At 45.7% G+C, this 19892-nt stretch overlaps 1 protein-coding gene across 2 annotated transcripts in view; it reads left to right on the forward strand.

Annotated features, from left to right (window-relative positions):
- Nucleotides 1-1464: 1464 nt before the first annotated feature.
- Nucleotides 1465-19892, forward strand: part of Mideas (mitotic deacetylase associated SANT domain protein) — a 65079-nt gene continuing 46651 nt past the window's right edge. Inside the window, exon 1 of one of the 2 annotated variants that reach the window (XM_013155282.3) lies at nucleotides 1465-1784. The gene's annotated coding sequence lies outside the window, so the exon portion shown is untranslated. The remainder of the gene's footprint in view (nucleotides 1785-19892) is intronic. The other variant, XM_013155281.3, reaches the window with a different exon arrangement.

Genomic DNA, 19892 nt, shown 5'->3' on the forward strand with positions numbered 1-19892 from the left:
TTTAGCAAATGTGGAGTATCACATGATTGTCTTTAGAAGGCTGGTTGACATCTTTTCTACTCATTGGCTGTCTTAAAAAGCACACACTAACGAGTTCTATTACAAAACTGAAATGGGCAATCCCCCCTCCCACCACAGTAATATGATGTAATAAAAATTCAGAGAAATATAATTATCGAGTCTAAATGTGCACTTATTTCTTAAAGCAATATTGTTTTTCCTTCTTCGTACATTTTGTATTTATAATGTGCCATTAATGTCTCAGTAGAAATTAGAACGAGCACAGCAACAGCTGCAACGTGGAGGATTTCATGTTGCTAGGAGAGCTTGGATCTTCATGCTCCCAATCTTTGGGTGAATCTGTGGCTTCCAGTGAGGTATTTACACAGACCTGGGGATCATTTTCCAGATGTCATTTTCCATCAGTCTCACATCCATCCACCTTTCTAGACAAAGCCTTCACTCAAGCCTACGGTTTCCTGTGCTTTGGTAAAAACATGAAGCACTGCAAGGGAGGTTTTATCTAGCCAATGTGTATTAGTAACTGGAGCGGTATTTGGGGAAAAAGGGAAAATTGTCCAGCCCTCACTAACTGAGGCTTTTGAACGCCTTTCAGAGGTCTCTGTTTTCCATTGCAAGCTACAATGAAGCTAATGTTTGTTAGGAAAGCCCTCCAACTGCAGTTTCCACTGTCTGCTTTTTCTGTAAACCACAGCAAGAGCTAGTCCCGTTTTTTCTCTCCAGCTTTAGGGGAATGGGGATTTTTCTTGAATACTGATGTTTAACTATTTTGTTGCTACTTATCAGAAGTCCAAAGGGTGACTTTCTGTTACAGCTTTTAAAACGGTGAGCAAATTTATCTGGATCAGGATACGTTTCAAATTATTATTGCCTGCAGTTTCTGTTCTCAGAACTCCATCCTACCTTCTAAGATGCTTTTGTGCGGTGGTGAAACCCCAAAGACATCATCCCTAAAGACATCTGAGACTGGCGTGAGACTGGAAGAGGTGGAAGTCGGCAGAGGAGGGCTAAAACAGAACGACCATTTTGCAGCCCCAATTTGGGCGCTGAAATAGCCCCGGAAATTGTAACACGTGGTAAACGCCCTGCGCACGTACAACCCGTGCAAGGGATAAGCGTGCAGACCTTTTGAGGAATACACGGATAGGAGACCTGTGTTTGCAGGCCCAGTTTAGGCGTTATTTAGGAAAACAGAGCACACTCCTTTCTCACTTGACTTTCCCAATCGCATGTAACCTCACCACCAAACTGAGAAACTTTTTCTTCTCCAGCCCCTTCTTACGTATTCCTGTGTGCTTCTTCCGAAATCCTGACTCTCCGTGGTTTCTTTAACCAATTCCCAACTTGGGGGGTGGGGGAACCCTAACGCCACCCTGCAGACCAGATCTTAGGGCACCTCAGCGTGGCGCCACCGACCGACCGCGCTCCACTTCCCAGAAAGGACGCGGCTGAAGCCAGGGTTCCCCGTGCGGCTTTAGCTCGGCGGCTGGCGTTGCGTTGCTGCTCGCTCCCCGCTTCGCTCGGGCCGCGCAGGGCGGCGCGCGGGCGCCAGGTTCCGGGCACGCGGAGTCGGGGGCGCCGGCGGGCGGCTGCAGGGCTCGGCGCGCCGCCGCGCGAGTTGCTGGGTCACAGCCGGGGCCGCGCCGCCGGCTCCGCGAGGAAGTGACGACTGCGCCGTCCCGAGAGCAACAAAGTTTGAGTCTGCGGGCCGCGCTTGCCTGCGCCCCGCGCCCCTCGGAGCAGCCTCAGGACACAGAACGCAGGTGAGCCGCGGATCTCCCTCCTGCCGCCGGGGCGCCGACTTGGGGCTCGGAATCGTTCAGGGGCTCCGGCTGGGACGTGCGGGCTGGGAAGTGGCGGGAGGGGCCAGGCCCGAGCTGGGGTGCGGGGGCGCTGCTGGGGCGGAACTGGGCGACGGGGTGGGGGTCTGGGCTGCATCCCTATAGTAGCTGCTTTGCTCCAGGGCTTGGCTGCAGTCCAGACTCTTCTGGGCGTCTTTTGCAAGAAGAGGGGGGCGGGAAAGGAGCTTTGGGGGCCTAAGTCTGGGGCGAGCCCCGCGCCCCGCGCCCCGAACCCTACAGGCTGGGCACAGCGGCTCCATAGCCTTCGTCTTGTGTTTCCTTGGGAAGGATTCTTTTCCTCTTCGCAGCCCCTTGACGAGGTTGCAGGAAGGAAGTTAAAGGAACTTTCCCTCCACTTTTTATTTCTCAGCCTTACAGTGATGAAGAGTACAAGTTTGGGAATACAACCGTAGGCATTTCCCATAAACAAAACCTGAATTGCTTTAAGACCCCTCCAGCCCTCCTGTCCCTCCTGAGACCCCCCCTCCCTGACTCCCCCAACCTGACAGTAATCACTAAGGCCTAACACTTTGCAATTTAACCATAAAAACTGTCAGCACACCCACGTACATATGTGAGTGTTTTCTATATAAAACCCAGAAAGGCGCTTCCAGTGGACTCTGTGGCATCTGGTTCTTTTCTGTTTTCTAAAACTGCTATGGCTGCAGGAATATGCCTGGGAACTTTGGGGGTAGTTCCCGCCGCTCTCGGTAGCCTCAGTGCGCAAGTTGTTGTTTTTGTTTTTGTTTTGTTTTTAAAGGACGGCTGAGAAGTGTATGATGCCCCTGGAGTAACTGGGGGCTTGGCGGGCAGGGCGGCTGGCGCCCCAGCTCCCTGGTTTGAGTGTGCAACTGAAACAGCAGCGGTGTGGTGGCGGCAACTGGGACACAGTGTTATGTGCAGGAATGTGTGTACGAGCCTTGGAGACTGGATGGGATATCTAGAGGGTGAATGGTGCAGTTCCTAGCAGCAGCTTCCTGCCGGCCTGTAATTACACCCTGATTGCACAGTCAGGCATTGTTGGCGTGGATGTTTATACACAGGCTATTGTGCAAGACCTTGGTGGTGGTGGACAAAACGCAGATTTGCATTGCAAATGCCCAGGGTGGATCTGGGCCTGAGCTATGTCTCTGTGTTCTTGTGCCTTTTTACCTTAGCTAGGTGATTTGTTACCTTGCCTCTCTCTTAATCTTTGCCAAAAACCAGAGTTGGAGCAGGCTCTGGAGGGCAGGACCCCTCCACTTCTTTGGCAGCCTGAATACTGCCAGGAATTGTACCTTCGTTTGTGTCTGGAGAAACCATGGGATGACGTCAGCAGGAAAAGGAGATAGGCGATGGCTATCAAGCTCCCTAACTGGGGAAGCCAGGAAAGCATTTGAATTAGCAGAATTGCAGGAGTGGTGGACTAGGGCTGGCTGCAAAGACACGTCACTCTGTGCATGAGTTGGTGCACTGGACTTTGAACCTTAAAGTGTCAGCTGCAGGAACTTTGTAGGTGGAACCCATTTTCTTTATTGTGTCCTGGGCAAAGGGGAAATGTGCTTCATGACCAAAGGCAAAGTGCTGGTGCTTTGAGGCTGTGTTGGCCTCCGGGTCTAGGGGAAGTTGGGGAGGGGAAGGAGAGGAGTGCCTGATGGACATTTTATCCTGTGGAGTCCCAGGCCTATTTTCTAAGCCTGCACTAGAGACCATATTGGTGGACCTTGTATCTACTAAGAGGCTTCCCTGAGCGAGCCAAGCCTGCGAGTGTGTAGAGGACCTCAGAGGCAACCAGCTGTAGTAGAGTGATCCTACAAACCTCTGCTCCAGAATAAAAATGTGCGTACTGTGTGCGTGTAGAGCCATCCCAAATTACCACCCACTCACACTTTGTCTTAGGAAGACAGAGCAGTGCCAGGCCTGCTGGGTTGCTGGGTGACTTAGTGGCCTCACCCCGCTGAAGTGCCTGGGCTGCCACTCTGCTTGGCGTGGTAGGCACTGATGACCCTGGCTTGCTGGAACTCCTCCAGGCCTGGCCTTCTCGCCAACGGAGCAACTGAGCTTTATGCACCTGGAAGGAAAATGTTGTTTTGCAGCCTGCTGCCAACTGTGTGTCACGGGCACAGTGACCATTCGTGAAACTGAAATATTAGGGCACAGTTGCTAGCAGTACCTCTGTGCTTCCAGAGACTCAGGACAAAATGTAAAATCAGGACAGTTCTGGAAAGTCTGGAGTATGAGGTCACAGTAGCCATAGGGAAATGAAGTTTAGAGCAAAAGCCTCTCTGCAGTAGGAGTCACTAGTGGTTGCACAACCTCCTGTTCTAAGAACACTTGGTTTTTACTGAACTTGACTCTCAGTTCCTGGCTATGTGTATCACCTGACCGGGACCATTTTAGTAAGGGCCTAGTGGTGCCCAGTGTGTGGCCTGAGGGGCGGGAGAGGAGTGCATTCCCTTCTGACCTCCAAACAAAGTATGAGTTTGGTGTTTATGTAGAACTTTGCAGAGATGAGAACATCCAAAAGCCTTCCTGAGCCAGATAAAGTAGGAAGCTGGGCTCCCTGGTGTTATGGAATTACCTGGAGCTGATGTCTGTCCACATCCTTGGCTCAGCCTGGCTGAGTTTTGCTCAAAATTCAGGCCTATTTGCTGACTTGGTTGGCTTTGTGTCTGCACTCACAGAGCTTGCCCTGCAGTGATACACAGCCCTCAGTTTAAGACGGGAAACTTAATCCTGACTTCCTCTCCCACCTTATAGAAATCCTGATTTATGGCTTGAAATCAAAGCCCAGTTCACTGCCCGCTGTCTTGCTATGCATAATTAGAGAGAATAATGGAAAAGCTCTGATTCAAAAGTTGCCAGGTTTAAGAAATAATTTTATTATTCTAGGAGGAAAATATGCTGAAGGTATTTAGGGACCTCAGCAACTCTGGCACCTCAGGATGCTACTGAAAGCGCCAGACAGAGAAGTCGCATGGGAGAGGGCTATCTTAGAATGGAGTCCTTTTATGCTGTCCAGGACTGATATTTATATTTCTGCTCATCTGTCTCTTTCTGGCTGATCTTCCTACACCACAACCAAGAGTTTTGACATTCCAAGTCACCTCCAAAAAAGGAGGCAAGCACCCACAGTTAAAGAGGGCATTCCAGACTTGAAAAGGAGTTGCACTTTTCTAGATGCCGCAGCTGGCTGCTCTGTCCTACCGATTTGGTTCTTTCTTTAAAATATCCCCCTTCATTCCTGATTCTCACTGAAGCATCTCTTTGTGAGACTCTTAAACCTTCTTTTTCTGGTCTACATGACACAGGGCAAAAGCGTTACAACCTTCTGTCTCGAGTGCTACTTGAAATACACACAGGGCTTTGAATAAGCCTTAGATAAAGAGCTGCTCTGTAATCTCGCTTAAAATGCCTGTTTACAAGGGTCACCCTCCTGCTCAGCAACCTTCAATGGCTCCCCACTGTCTGCATGTAAGAGTCAAACTTCTAGGCTGGGAGTCAGGCCCTTCTACAGAGGGTTCTGGCCTCTGCTGCTCTCCTGTGCTAATTCACAACCCTGACCCAGTGACTTGCTGTGGGTGTTTGTCCAAACTGCCAGTGGACATCATCTCTGCCTCCCATGCTGCTTTGGAGGCCTACATACTTACCTCTTCCTCTCTTTTACATGACGTAGTTCTGTACCCCTTCTGGTCCTGTTTGTCTTAGGACACTCTGTCTTCCTAAGACAAAGTGGCTCTTCCTTAAGATTTTCCGGGGCTGGCGATTTAGCTTGGGGCTGGGGATTTCGCTCAGCGGCATAAGCACCTGCCTTGCAAGCAGGCGGTCGTGAGTTCGATCCCTGGTACCGATAAAAATGAAAAAAAAAAGAAAAAAGATTTTCCATCAAGTGAGCTCCTCCCAAGACTCCAGGAATACCCACATGGGGCCTTGTGTCAAGGAAAACCTTTGATCCTGGTGTAAGAATTTTTGTCTTCTCCTTTGAGCCAAGGCTTTACTTATTCCCTCTGTTTAGCTGCTTAAATATACTTTTAGGTAAATAAAAACTATCATTTTTTTTTTTTTTGGAGACAGGGTCTCATTATGCAGTTCAGGCTGACCTTGAACTCACTGTAGCATAGGCTGTCCTTCAGTTTGTGGTGATCCTCTTGACTCAGCCTCCTGAGTGGTGTCAGCTAAAACCTATCACTTCTAAATTAAACCAGAAGCCCTTGTTGTATAGATCTTTGTATCCCCAACCTGGTGCTGTATTCACAGCAAATCCCAGTAAATGTCCAATAGTGACCATGACACAAATGGCAGTGATGGTTCCATTTTGTCCACTTGTGCATGAGCACACTCAAAAAATCCAATGCCAAGAACCCTGGTTCCTTGTCCTGATTCTAAACAGTTACTCAAACCTGCCTCTACCTGCCTGTTAGTTTTCCCTGGCTCCTTCTGGCTTTACACTTCATTAGTTTTCTCTATTTCTAGTACCTTTTCCATCTGAGTGCTAAACAGTATCTGTCCGGGTTGGACACTGGCGGCAGCTCCTTGTCCTGGTTTGGCCCAGTTGTCTTACCTTATGATACCCTATGCCTTGGTGCCAGTTTTGAGGGTGGAGGGTTGGCACAGCCTGGGGCAGTTTGACTGGTAGGAGGCAGGACCAATTCTCAGGCAAGACCTGTGAGGAAGAGAAAGAGGTGCTTCCTGACTGGCTGCAGGCTTGCTTTGTCCATTCTAGTGTTGATTCTAAAACTAGGCTAAACCATGAAACTGAGTCTTGGGGCGATCCTGGCTAAACCCTGACCTTAGGCTGATGAGTAGGGCTTTGTGGCCTTCCCTTAGTTCTCAAACTGAATAACAATCTTGCATTAAAAGCCAGATTCTTTCTTTGTAAATTCAGATATAATTTAAATACCATAAAGTATATACTATAAGCCAGATTCTTTAACTTTTTTGTTATATTTAAACATAAAATCTGGTAGATTCTTTTTACTCTTAGTTTTCTTTCTTTCTTTCTTTCTTTTTTTTTTTTTTTTGCATTAGTGGGAATTGAACCCAGGTCTTACACATACTAGGCAGCTTACTACCACTGAATCGCAACCCCAGCCCTCTCAATTTTCTGTTTGACAAACCAGTATACACACAGTTTAAAATTCAAAAGATACATTATATAGTATGAAGTCAGACTTAAACATAATCTCAGTATAGACAAAGAGCTTACTATGTGCATACTTGCAACTGAATTAGAAAAATAAAGATATGTTTTAACTAGGAGAGAAAGGCCTTCGTAAGAAAGATACAGAGCCCAGAAACCATTAAAAAAAGTTGTGATAAATGTGATTACTTAAAACTTTGCAAAAATGAGTTTTCTGTCCTCTAACCTTCATTTCTTCAGTCCTTCAGTGCCTCTCTCTTAGGTACCTGCAATTTGACATTTTCTAGCTACCTTTCTAGACACCCAGAGAGAAGAGCTGACTGATGGTCAGACTGGGAAGGTGGAGTCTGATGGAGTAGACAGTGTATAAGATGAAAAATAAAAAATATAATTGAGGCAAACCTTGCAGGTGCTTTAGGAGAGAACCGGATAGGCAGCAGACACACTGGCACTTGATACGGTTCCTCTAGTTCTGGAAGAAGCTGTAGTTGCTAAGGTTGAGTGCCAGGTAAAGTGGGGCCCATGTAGTATGAAACGTACACATGTTTAAATGTTGCAGTCTTGGGCTGAAGATATATCTGAGTGGCACAGTGCTTACCTGGCAAATGCGAGGTCCTGAGTTTGATTCCTAGTCAAAAAAAAAAAAAAAAAAAAAAGAAAGAAAAAAGGAAAAAAAAAAAGAAAAAAGAAATGCTGCTATCTCAATGTGCAGAGATGTTTGTATTATGTTATCCCTGGTGCACTGGGCTCAGATCCTTCACCCAGGCATATTGCTCATTGGAACAGCAGATTTACATGGCTGTGTTTTCTTTTGTTCTGTGTTTTCTGTCTATATCTCCCTTATTTCTCTCTTTGCTGATCTTGACTATTTGAATCTGCATCAGTTAGGTGAACATACTGAGATATTGCAATATTACATTGTCTCATGGAAAGATAGATCTTGAGGGCTGTAGGTTAGGAAATAAACCATATGAGCTGAAAAAGAATGCACTCTTAGAGCGGGTGAGTGGTATCTGGAGAAGAGAACCTGGGAATAGGTTTTAAACTGCAGTTTGTTCACCCAGGATTGCAGAGGAAAGCTTTCAGCCTGGTTGCCAAGCCTGTGTAGTGTGCACCTTGTTCTGTGCCCTTTCCTTGTCCCCCTCCCCAGCCTCCTTATTGTAAGCCAGTACAAGAGGCCTGCAAGGAATGTACTGCCGGAATCAGTAGGTACTTCCTCTGTGTGTGCTCTGGGGCAACTTAGAAGCCAACAGCTACTCCAGAGGCCCTTATGCCCGCCCACGAGAGAAGGTGGCAAAGCTTAAGATTTCTTCCACATCTCTTCAAGGAGGTTGTGCTCACTTACCTACCTGATGACATTTAGGATAGCACAGCAATGGTGACCTTGAGCCACATGGTTTGTAAAGTATTTTCCTTCACCTTTCATTCTTTCACTCATGTTACATTAATTTATTAAGCCCTTATTGGATATTTGGCTTTGTGCTTGCTACTAGGGATATAAAGATGAAGAAAAGTTTACGCTTCAGAAGGCTCATAGTCTGTGAGGGTATATCCTGTCATGCACTATATGTCATGCACTTTTAAAAACGTTTTTATTTTTATTAGTACATGCTTGCAGTACATAATGATTATATTCATTGTGGGACTTTGGTGCATGTACATAATACATCTTAATTCTTTTTATGATCCCTTTTCCTCCTCTCCCTCTCCTTTCTCTCCATCAGTTGTGTACTTTTATGTTATTTTAATTAAAATAAAAAATTTTTTCAAGACAAGGTCTCATTATGTAGTTCAGGCTAGCTATGAACTATGTAGTTAGTTCAAGCTGATGTAGAACTTGCAGTGATCCTCCTGCCTCAGCTTTCCAAGTGTGAAAATCAAGAAAGGCTCAGGAGATCTCATGCCTTGTATAGTACCTGTGCTTAGTGGCTGCTGTGGGGTTAATGAACCAGAGGCTGCCTGGGGAGCCTGAGAAGTGAGTGGGCATCCACCAGGTGGCAAAGGAAATCAGGGCATTCTGGGCACAGGGAACAGCTCAGGAGAGACCTGGAGGTACAACACAACCTGGTGTTCTTGGGAACTAACTGCAAGTCATAAGGCACAAAGGAGCAGGTGACAAGGAGGTAGGCAGGGATGAGATAAGAGGCCCCCTGTCCATGTCTGCTAAGAGGTTTGGACCAAGGAAGTAGGGAGTCTCTGAGGACTAGTATGATGTGTGTCTTTGGAATTTGGATCAGATTTTGTTTTTGGAAGCTGCAATAGGAAGATTGACTGGAGGTGGAGGAAGATGGGCAGTGAAGACACTAGCAAAGAGGTCATGGCAGTTGTTGGAGCAAGAGGGAGTGATTCTGAGTCTGAGCGGTTGCTTCTTCATAGAGAAGGAGGAAGGTTAAGTAGCTAAGAAGGCATCAGGGAGTTGAGTTGAGAGGCTCTTGAGGACTTAGCAAATGTACAGCGTAACGGAGAAGTCAAAGAGGTCATGCAGTGTTTTGCTCAAGACAGAAGGAAGCAGATTGTAAAGGAAAGACAGTGAGTCTAATTTCAGATGTGGGGAGATGTAGGAGCCTGTGGGACATCTGAGAGAGCTGTCCAGTAGGAGCTAAACATACAGGTTTGGGCCAAAAGGGTCCCCAAGAGATAGTAAGAGGTTTATTTTGGAGCAGATTTTTGGGGATCACTATCAAATCAAAAGCAGCTAGAGTCCAGGGAGCATATGGCATCATCCAAAAGGAGCATACAGAGGAAATGAGGGGCTCACCATTTAAGGGGTGCAGATAAGTGGAGTGAGCAACAGGCATGGAGAAGGAACTGCTGGTGAAGAAGGGAGAAAACCTAGGGCATGGGGGTATCAGGACAGCCAAAGAGCCAGGAAGGTTTGTATTTGATGGGAACAGGGACCATGACTTTGTGTATATAGTATAGCGTATCACACATTAGAAATACTCCATATTTCTTAAGTCAAATCAGTTACTGAGCTGTGGGAAGTCAAGAAAGCTGAAAAGACTTATTGATTTAGAAGTAGGAGGAGTTGGGACTTTGCCAGAAGAGCTCCTCCTGTGCTGTCACCTGTGAAGTAGGTGGTACAGGGATCACGTGCCCTCGTTGAAGTGGCATGTGCAAGTCATACAACCGAGCTTTCCTGATTCCATATCTACCTTTTCCTGTGCTGGTGGCAGATAGCAAAGAGCCCAAAGCAACAGGATGGCCTTTAATTTCTGCCTAAATTAGGGCATCTGGTCAGATCCAGAACCAGGGCTGTTGTATTTAGCTTTTTTGGCATTTGCCCATACTGTATTTGCATTCTTAAATGGTTGTGCTTTCCTTGGATGGTGTGAATATTTTAATTAGACTTTTCACAGAAGAATAGATGGAGGCTTGAGCACAGTTTTGTCTTCGGGGCTAGAGGAGCCTTTGTATAAGCAGGAGATACTGGGGTAGGTTCTATAAAAAGCAGAAGTTGATACTGGCTAAATTGAAGAGAAAAGGAATTTACAGGAAAAATATCTATCTGATGGCTCACTGAATGTCCTGGAATTCTGCAGAATGAGGCTCAGAAATCAGTCAGACTTTTGGGAAATTGGGTGGCCAGAAGCAAAGCCAAAGTGATGGCCTAGGATCACAGCTGTCTGCAGACTTGGACCTACCATCTCCAGAATGATTTCTGAATTCTCCCTGCCTTTTTGTATCACTGCCTCTAGGGGCAAAGCTCAGGCTGAACATCCGATTGGCCCAGGCCAGGTAATATGCTCATGTTGTTGCTCTAGGGACTGCAACTTCGCCAGTGGCAGGGAGAACTCTGTCTCAATGCTAGGCGCCTGAAACCAGGGAAGGGCTGCACATTGCAGATGGACAAATATCCCCCATAAACCTGGAGCTCAGACAGTGCTAGATGCTGGAGGAAGAAACAGAACATCCTTCTTAGGTCACTGAAAATACATACATCTTCATCTTAAACTTTTTGGGCATCTTTCCAAATCCTTAGTCTCTCCTGAGCTTTAGAATTGCATGTTCTGGAGGTCTGAGCATTTCATTACATTTGAGTTTCTCCTCTGGAATATTAAAGTTTTCCAGTGGAAAAGGATGGTCATCCCAGCATCTGGATCCTCTCAGTACATTTGATTCCACTTGGAAAACTTCAGTGCTGCCTTGTGAGGGACAAAGCCAAGGCTTGGTGCTTTCTTGCTAACAGGCTGTTATACTTTAATTCTGTTCTTTTGGGACTAGGTGGGATTCACAGGGCTTTAGGGTGTTTGGGGGTACTACCTTGCCTTTCAGACTAGAGACTGGAGTTCTAGCTGCAGGTTTGGTTGTAGAACAGTTGAGATTCCTGGTGCTGAGCTGCTCAGGCGACAGCTGCAGGCCCCTCTCCAGTTCTCATGGTCTCCCCAGTTTCCTATCTGAGAGCGCTACAGGAATTAGGGCTTTGTTTGCTTGATGCTATCAACATTACCTGTCACATCCTTACCTGTTTTTATTGCCACTTAAATGGTGAATTTATGTCCCTTCTTGTCCTCATATGTTTAGTTATAGCTCTTTGAAGCAAGGGCACCTTGACTGAAATCTTGGACATTCAGCTCCAATACTCTTAGGTAAAGGAATTAATTTCCTTGAAAACAAAAAAGAAAAATACAGTTTTGAAATTACCAACTCTTGGCTAGGCTGACTACCAGTGGTCCAAGACTTCTCCCCTGGTGCAGTGAAGGGGGGACCCACTGCCCCCCCCCCCCATGAAGCCAGGTGTATCATGGGCTGGATTTCTGCAGCCCCGACTAGATGTAATTTCTGATGCTGAGGCCCAGAATGACCCTGAGAGGTGCGGGCAGAGGTCTTCCTCATCATTGTGGCCCTGGCCTCATTTATACCAAACTTGCCCATTTGTGTCCATGTGAAATAAATGGTGTTAAAAACAGCATTAAGTCAAAAATAAAGTCTTGAAGGACCTTTTATTTTGTTAAAACCCAGCTTTGATCATGTTATCTCCTTAACAACCTATGAGAACTGCCCGTCTTCTTCAGGAGAAACCCTGCCTTTCTCAGAATGGCACCCCAGGCTCTTATTTGAGTCCCGGCCCATCTGTCCTAACCTCTTCCACCACTCTGCCTCTGTAGCTCAGCTATTTGTTCTTCAGCCAGCTCTTGGACACACTTTTGCACCTTGCTGCAGTTTCTCATTGTCCCTGCTGTGTGGAATGCCCTCTCTGCCCTTTTCCGCTTGGCAGGTGCTCATAGGACCACCCGGAAGTCACTGTTCAATGCTGCTTTTGTGAGTCAGGATCTTTGCGATTCTGCCATTGACTTTCCCACTATATAGGACTTTGGAGTCAGATGCTGATGTGCCTGGCTCTTACCAGTGTGGAATTGTGCCTAGCACCAAGTAGGTGTCCCCCAGTGGGGCCACAAGGGGCACTGAAGAGATGTAGGGGGCAATGGGACCTGTGCTCAGGAGGTTAGATGCACTTGGTGGGCTACTTTTCTGTGTGATGGTCCCCATCCTCCCTTAGCAGCTTGGCAGCACCACCGTTTCTTTGAGATTGCCAACAAGATCCTGGTGAGGGTGGGAAAGGGATTTGGGGACACAAAACCCAGTTCACTCCGAGGAATACTCTGACAAGACACTTTTAGAAGGTGCCCTTGGCGAGGAGACTTCCCTTCCCACCCTGAAGAATAGATCCCAGCTGTCCTTAAAGGACCTCTCTCTCCCTTTTCATGTCCTGCACTGTATGCTGGCCTCGTGCAGAAGAAATGAGGGAGAACAAGTCAGCAGACCATGGGAGGAGAGATTGGAGCTCTTTCACTTGAAAGCCCTTTTCAGCGTGTTCACAAGGCCATTAGAATTGTGGCTTTTTCTGTTGGAGGGCAGAGAGGAACAGATTCTCTGACAGTGACTTCAGGATACAGCAGGGCCTCAAAGCAGGAACCTAGGGCCTCTGTGTATCAAATGAGAGCGTTAGATGCATAAGAATCTTTCCTACTTGGAAGTTCTGCACATCTATGAGTAGGTAGAGCCTGTGGTAGTGTCTTTATGGTGCCTCACAGTGGGACCTGCAGTTCTTGCAAAGCAGACCTGTCATTGACTGGATATCTACTTAGTGCCCAGGGGAACAGCTTTTTTTTTTTTTTAAAGACAGGATCTCTCTAGTCTAGGATGGCCTTGAACTTACTGTGTATCCTAGGCTGGCCTTGAAATGGTGGCAATCCTCTTGCCTAAGCTGGGACTACAGGCACTCTCCACTATGCCTAGAAACATCTTTTCCACTGTGGCTGAGTTGGTCTGGCTTTCTTTCTTTGAGACAGGGTCTTACTGTGTAGTCCAGGGCTGGCCTTGAACTCACTATGTGGCACAAGCTTATCTCCTGACTTCTTTTTGTCTCAGCCTCCAGGAATGCTGGCATTACAGGTGTGCATCACCATGCAAGGCTGGACTGTCTTTCTTAAGAGATTTTTCATTCTTAAAGCTCTCTTAAGGCTGACCTCACTTGTACCTGGGTTTATCAGACCACTGGTAAGTGCCTGACTTAGGTTGTGCACAGGAATGTTTTAAGAACCTAGAAGCACATGGTATTTCCAGGAATCCTTTCCAGGAACCCATCAATATGGGTCTTTGCTCTTGGCCCTGGGAATAAACTCAGGGGAATTCTGGGCTGTGAGTGGGATAGGTTTTTGTGCCCAGGGAGGTGTTGGCTCATTTTGGGAGGATCTGCTTTTGTTTTTACTCTACAAGGTCTTTCTTCCTTACCTCTCCTAACCCCTCCACCTTCCTCTACATCTTTCTGCCTTCCTCTGTCTTCCATTCCAGCAAAGGATGTTGGATGTGGTACCTCCAACATCCTTTTAATCAGCGTGTTTAGTCTAGATTCCAGCCCATAGGAGAGTTGGAAAAGTTGCATTGTAAGAGTAGATTTCTCAGGGCTGGGGATTTAGCTCAGCGGCATAAGCGCCTGCCTTGCAAGCAGGCAGTCGTGAGTTCGATCCCTGGTACCGATAAAAATGAAAAAGACCAAAAAAAAAAAAAAAGAAGAAGAAGAAAAGAAAAGAAAAAAAAAGAGTAGATTTCTCTCTTTCACCCCCCTAAAAAGAGTAGATCCATGTGTGAGGGCCTGGGTTTGATACCTAGCACTGGAGGAAAAAAAAAATTAAAAAACTAACAACAACCTCCGCCCCTATACAAACAGAGTGGATCTTGATTAGTGGGATTAAGAAGTGTGATAAGGAAAACTGCTTTGGAAAATAATCCAGGTACTGCACACAGAACAATATATACTTTAACATGTAGATCCTGAAATTAGAAGAAGACATTAACTTTGTTTTATCTATTAGTATTACTTTTGGGAACTAATTCTAAGGAAATAGTTCTAAAAAGAAAAAGACCTATAAATACAAAAGTATTTATGATTGCCTCCCTCCCCTTTTGACATAGGGTTTTCCCATGTAGTTTGAGCTGGCGTTGAATATACTTTGTAGCTCAGGTTGGCCTTGAACTTGCAGCAGTCCTCCTGCCTCAGCTTTCCAAGTGCTTGGAATTCAGGTGTGCCCTACTTTGCCTGGCCAGCATTGTTTAAAATAGTCAAAAACCCTGTTACAGTCTCAGTGTTCCATGTAGCTATATAATTCATGATACCTGGATTCAGTAGAATATTGTGCCAGGGATAGATTTAACATGAAGGTGATCATTTATGGGAAAATGTTGATGAATTTTGGTGAAAATAAACACCACACAAAGTTGCATATATATATATATATATATATATATGCATATATATATATATATGAGGGCATAAAAACTGGGTACATTGGCCATAGCATAAATTGCCATAATGTAAATACTGAATATAGGTGTGGAGGTTACACATGGAATATTTATATGTTTGTAATTGTTTTAGAAATATATATCTATGTTTTTTTGGGCTGGGGATTTAGCTCAGCGGCATAAGCGCCTGCCTTGCAAGCAGGCAGTCGTGAGTTCGATCCCTGGTACCGATAAAAACGAAGAAAGACAAAAAAAAAAGAAAGAAAGAAAGAAAGAAATATATATCTCTGCTTTTTAAAAAGACAGGCCTTAAGATCAAAGACTTTGGATCTAGATGGGAAGGAAGCCAAAGAGGGACTTCACGCCTCCCATCTGTTACCACCAGAAAGACTGACCTGCTGTTTTTATCAGTCACCTGCGCTGCATGCAGGGGCTGTAGGACTCAGACTGGCCTGACTGTACGGGCTGGCTAACAGTGTCACTTCATGGTTCACAGCATGGACTCTTGTGCTGGAGCAGGCAACCCTGGGTGGCCTCCAAACCCGAAAACATTGTTCACACCTGAGTTTCCAGGGAACCAGCCAGTGAGCATGTGGCCCTTGAGGCTCTGAGCCACCCACTCACCTGCAGGCCCAGCGGCAGCAGGAGGAAACCAGATTCTCTCTTTTGCAGTTCTCAGCAGGCCGTAGGAGAGTGTGCTTTGCAAACTGATCTACAGCCTAGCTCGGGAGGGGGAGGGTAGTGAGGTAGTTAGTGTCTTGGGTGTTTCCATTGCTGCAGATATTTCAGTACTGAATTTAAGTTGCTCTTTAAAGTTAGCCTATAAAGTCTCTCCTTTTGTCCAGTCCACTTCTGTCTTAACTGGAAGAGTTCTCTGAATCCGACCCCCTCTGTGCCTTGAACTCTGCTGGGACTTAGAGCTGCAGGTGTGGCCCTATGGTCAAGCAGCCAACCCTCTTCTGACTGCCTTTTCATATCAGTGGCATCGTTGAACCTTGGTGTCTGGCAAATGACCTCACCTGCACTGTCCTTGGGTTAGCCCTTAGTGTGTCGCTTTTTCTTTGAACATAAGGATTTTCTTGACCTAGGGAATGTCTGAGGGCTCTTGCTTGCTCATTCTTTCTCTGTGACAAGGCCTAGAGTGTGACTAGGGCAGGAATTGGAGACTCCTTGATGGTGTTTGGAGTCCTGAGGTGAGAGCGAGCAGGTTGGAGCTTGCTAAACCCTGCAACAGTACAGAGTGAGTCTGGAGGGATGTCCAGGCCCTGCTGGGGCCCAGGTTATTTTAGCATGTGTCCGCTAAAATCAAGTTCTATAACTGTCAAAGATTTGAAGTTTTTATTGTATGATCAGACTGAAATAGGACCTTGTAGCTGGACGCTTGCCAGAGCCAGAGAGGAATTGGGAAGAGTGTGGGCTTAGGGCTTGCCACGATGTTCATCTGGGGTACTCTGGCCAGTTTCACGTTTTCCATGTAATGCGTGTGTGTGTGTGTGTGCGTGTGTGTGTGTGTGTGTGTGTGTGTGTGTGTGAGAGAGAGAGAGAGAGAGAGAGAGAGAGAGAGAGAGTGTGTGTGTGTGAGAGAGAGAGAGAGAGAGAGAGAGGCAGCTGAGGCTATTCATGTGCTTCCCTAGAACATCATGTTCATTCCTAGATATCCAGACCCCCATCCTTTCTCTGTAGTAACATGGAGCTCAGTTCTGATCATTGTTGGTGGCTGAATATTAACTGTCACAGAATCTAAGTAACAAATTGTCTTCCTGAGCTCAGGGACCCAGCTCATCTCAGTTCCCTAATTTAGAGATCACATGTGTGCCCCAGGGTTGTCAGCAGCTCAATTTTTTGAAGCTTGAAACACATTTCCATAGAAACAATGCTATAAATGGTGATTGGGTTCCTAGACTAGCCCACAGAGAGCCCTGGTGTCACCTCAGAAGCTGCAGAAAAAGGTATTAGTAAAATTGAGAGCACAAATGCAACAGCAGGAGTCAGCACCCAGGATGTTAGAGGTTAAATGTGTGGGTTTATTTGGGTAGCTTTGTTCTTCCCTGAGAAGTGTCTAAAGTCCTCCAGATAAGGGAATCTCTGTCCCAGTTTGCATTCTTTGTCTTCCTCTCCTCAAGCCAGGTGCCTGGGCCTGCCTCTCTCCTGGGACCTTGGCCCTGTGTATTTTTATGATGAGGAAATCCTGTCCAATGACCTTGCATCATGATCATCACTGTTGTCCTTATTGTTATTTAAACCGTCCGTCGTCCTCAGCTTCATAGAATAAACATTACACCCTAACAATTTACAGTTTACAATTATCTTCTGATTGCTTCTAATGTTTCTGTGGAAGTTTTAGCAGTTTGCAAAGTTCTCTCATGCTTCTTTGTGCTGATTTTGTCATTTCACATGATTTCATTGAGTGGTTTCTTCAGATTGTTCCATGTATTGAGTCCATTCATATTTGATTCAAGTACTGTATCATGTGCTACTATAATATGAATAGATTTCAGTATTTGGTGATATGTACAGGCAGAATGAGCTTCTTTTATACAAAATTTTGTGGTGGCATTTTAATTTCATGGGAAGTAGTCCCCCAACTATAATTGCCAGGTCAGAATCTTAGACTTTTGCAGCACAATGCCAACTCACATTCTAGAAAGATTTCAAGTTTATAGTAGCACAGCAATGTATATGCAGCTGTTCTCCCAAAGCCCTGCCAACAGCAGAATTCTTGTCTTATTTATTTACTTATTTTCACATTGACTCGGGCCATAATGGGGCCTTAATGTTGTTGTAATTTGCATATCCTAAATTGTTGCTGAGTCTGTACATTTTTCCTCTTGATGATTTGCTGTGTTTCCTCATGTCTCAAACCCTGCTCATCTCCTGTGACTGTGGATCCTCCTGCTTACGTTTATCTCTATGAACCACTTTCCTGTTGGGAAACACAGGGCCCTCCCTCCCTTTCTCTCTGGGTGGACCTTGTCTAACTCATTCCCACACCTGCCCGGTTCCCCATCCCAGTCACTCCAACCCTCAGCTCTCCTGCTGTATGAACAACAGACTCTGGGGCCCCTGGGATGGAAGGGGAAGGGCAGGAGTCTGAAGGAAGGCGTGTGTGTGTGTGTGTGTGTGTGTGTGTGTGTGTGTGTGTGTAAGGTTCTTCCTTGGAGAGAGTCTGCCCAGAGGCTGCTTAGGGCTGGAGAGGCTACTGGGGTTCATCTGGCCTAGTGGGTCATACACTCAGTGGCCAGCAGGGAACAGAGAGAATGAAATAACAGGGGCGGGCACAAATGTGATGATAAATGACAGTGACCCATGACCTAGGAAGGGGTAGGACCAGCAGGAAATTGGAACATGTGAGTTGCCCTTGTATTGCAGTAGGATTGAGCTCCACCTCCGAGAAGAAAGACTCACTGTGGCCAGTGCTCTGATTTTTATATTTAAATGACAAACCAGAAATGCTGATTATTTTTTTCAAATCCATTTTATGTCAAAGAGGAAAAAAACCCCACAAAATTTCAAAACACAACTATCAGGGGGCAACATGCACATACATTGTGCATTGTCATCACCAAATCATTCATCCAAAGCACAAGACATCTGCATTCAGTTGTCCAAACAGTACCAGCACAAATCTTTCTCTTCAGTGAACTCAGAGAAATCAGTAGTAACTATCTTAACTATATTTTTATATATGTATATATGTGTACATATATTGTTTCTTTCAGCTTCTCATACCAGTGAGACAATATAATGTTTACACATAAGAAATGCTAATTTTTAATATAAGTCTTCAGATTTTTTTTTAAAGGTTGGCAGTAAATTCAGTTAAAATAGAACATAATGAGTGGGTCAAATAAAATATACCTGTGAAAGAGAAGGCTTCTTAGGCTTCAGTCTGTGATCCCTCAACTTTCTTATGCTCAGCAAGTTATCCTTTGTCATATAAGAGAAAGGGAGAGAGAGAGAAAGAGAGAGAGAGAGAGAGAGAGAGAGAGAGAAAAAGAGAGAGAGAGAGAGAGAGAGAGAGAGAGAGAGAGATTGAATGAATCAGAGTCTAATTCTATCAATCAGAGTTGAATTCTATCTGTGTGACTTTGGGAGAGTTGTTTAACCTGTTTGAATCCCACTTCCTTATCTATAAAAGGGGATCATGGCTTCCTCCCAGGGTGCTGAGTGGATCCAGTGGTCTTGTATGTTGGGCATACGGCAGCAACTTGATAGATGTGTTAGATATGCAGTCATCCAGCAAATTAAGAGGAAGAAGCAGGCTTAGGATTTTGCTCATATAACTCTTGGTCCAGAGCTTATTCCACATTATAAAAGCATTCTTTCATGGGAATTTCTGGCAGTATCTGGACATGAGTCCTTTTTATCCTTGGAAAATTGTAGATCACTTTATGAAAGTTTGATTATAAAGAGCTACTGAGCTACTGAGCTCAGATAAAGTCCACAGCTCTGTGGACTTTGTGCTGCTGCAGGATTGAGCAGCAGCAGCAGTAGTAGCAATAGTGATGATGATGTTGCTACACACTTTGAACCTAAAGAGCCATTGATTATAGTATGCTAGAGCCCAGGAGTTCAAGGCCAGCCTGGGTAACATAGTGAGACCCTATCTCACATACAACCTCCGCCCCCAAATACCATCCATGCTATCTGTTATAAGGAGCATCTTGATTTCAGAGATGTTGAATGGGGGAAATACGCCTCTTAGCATGACTGAAATAGAAAAGCAATACAAGTATTAATAATCTGTTACATTTTGTTGATTGCTTTAAGTTTTTGTGTAGGTTCATGAATTCATCACAGATGTTCTCCAAGTACCCATTGCGTGCAGGCACTATGAATACTATGGGGAGGAAGATCCAGGAGGATCTTAAGGAGCTCTGATTCTGAGTGATAGTGCTTTGTTCACAGAAATGGTACAGCAAGCAGAGTAAAAAAACATGTAGGCCATGGAGTGAAGGTAAGGGAGGAAGCCATGGAGGTTTAGGGAAGAGAGTAGCTGTTCTGATCTTTTGGAGCACAGAGCTATAAGGGGTTTTGGTGCCGGAGTTCTGGAAGTGCTCTCAGGCGGAAGGGAAGCAAGATAGAGCAGGGACACAGCACACAAGGAAGGATGTGTTGCAGCTGGAGCCCACAGCCACGCAGCATGAATTGCCTTCCCATAGAAT

This window comes from Cavia porcellus, unplaced genomic scaffold, assembly GCF_034190915.1.
Source record: "Cavia porcellus strain 051 isolate PalLab524CR breed Dunkin Hartley unplaced genomic scaffold, mCavPor4.1 scaffold_31, whole genome shotgun sequence".
NCBI classification, from domain to species: Eukaryota; Metazoa; Chordata; class Mammalia; order Rodentia; family Caviidae; genus Cavia; species Cavia porcellus.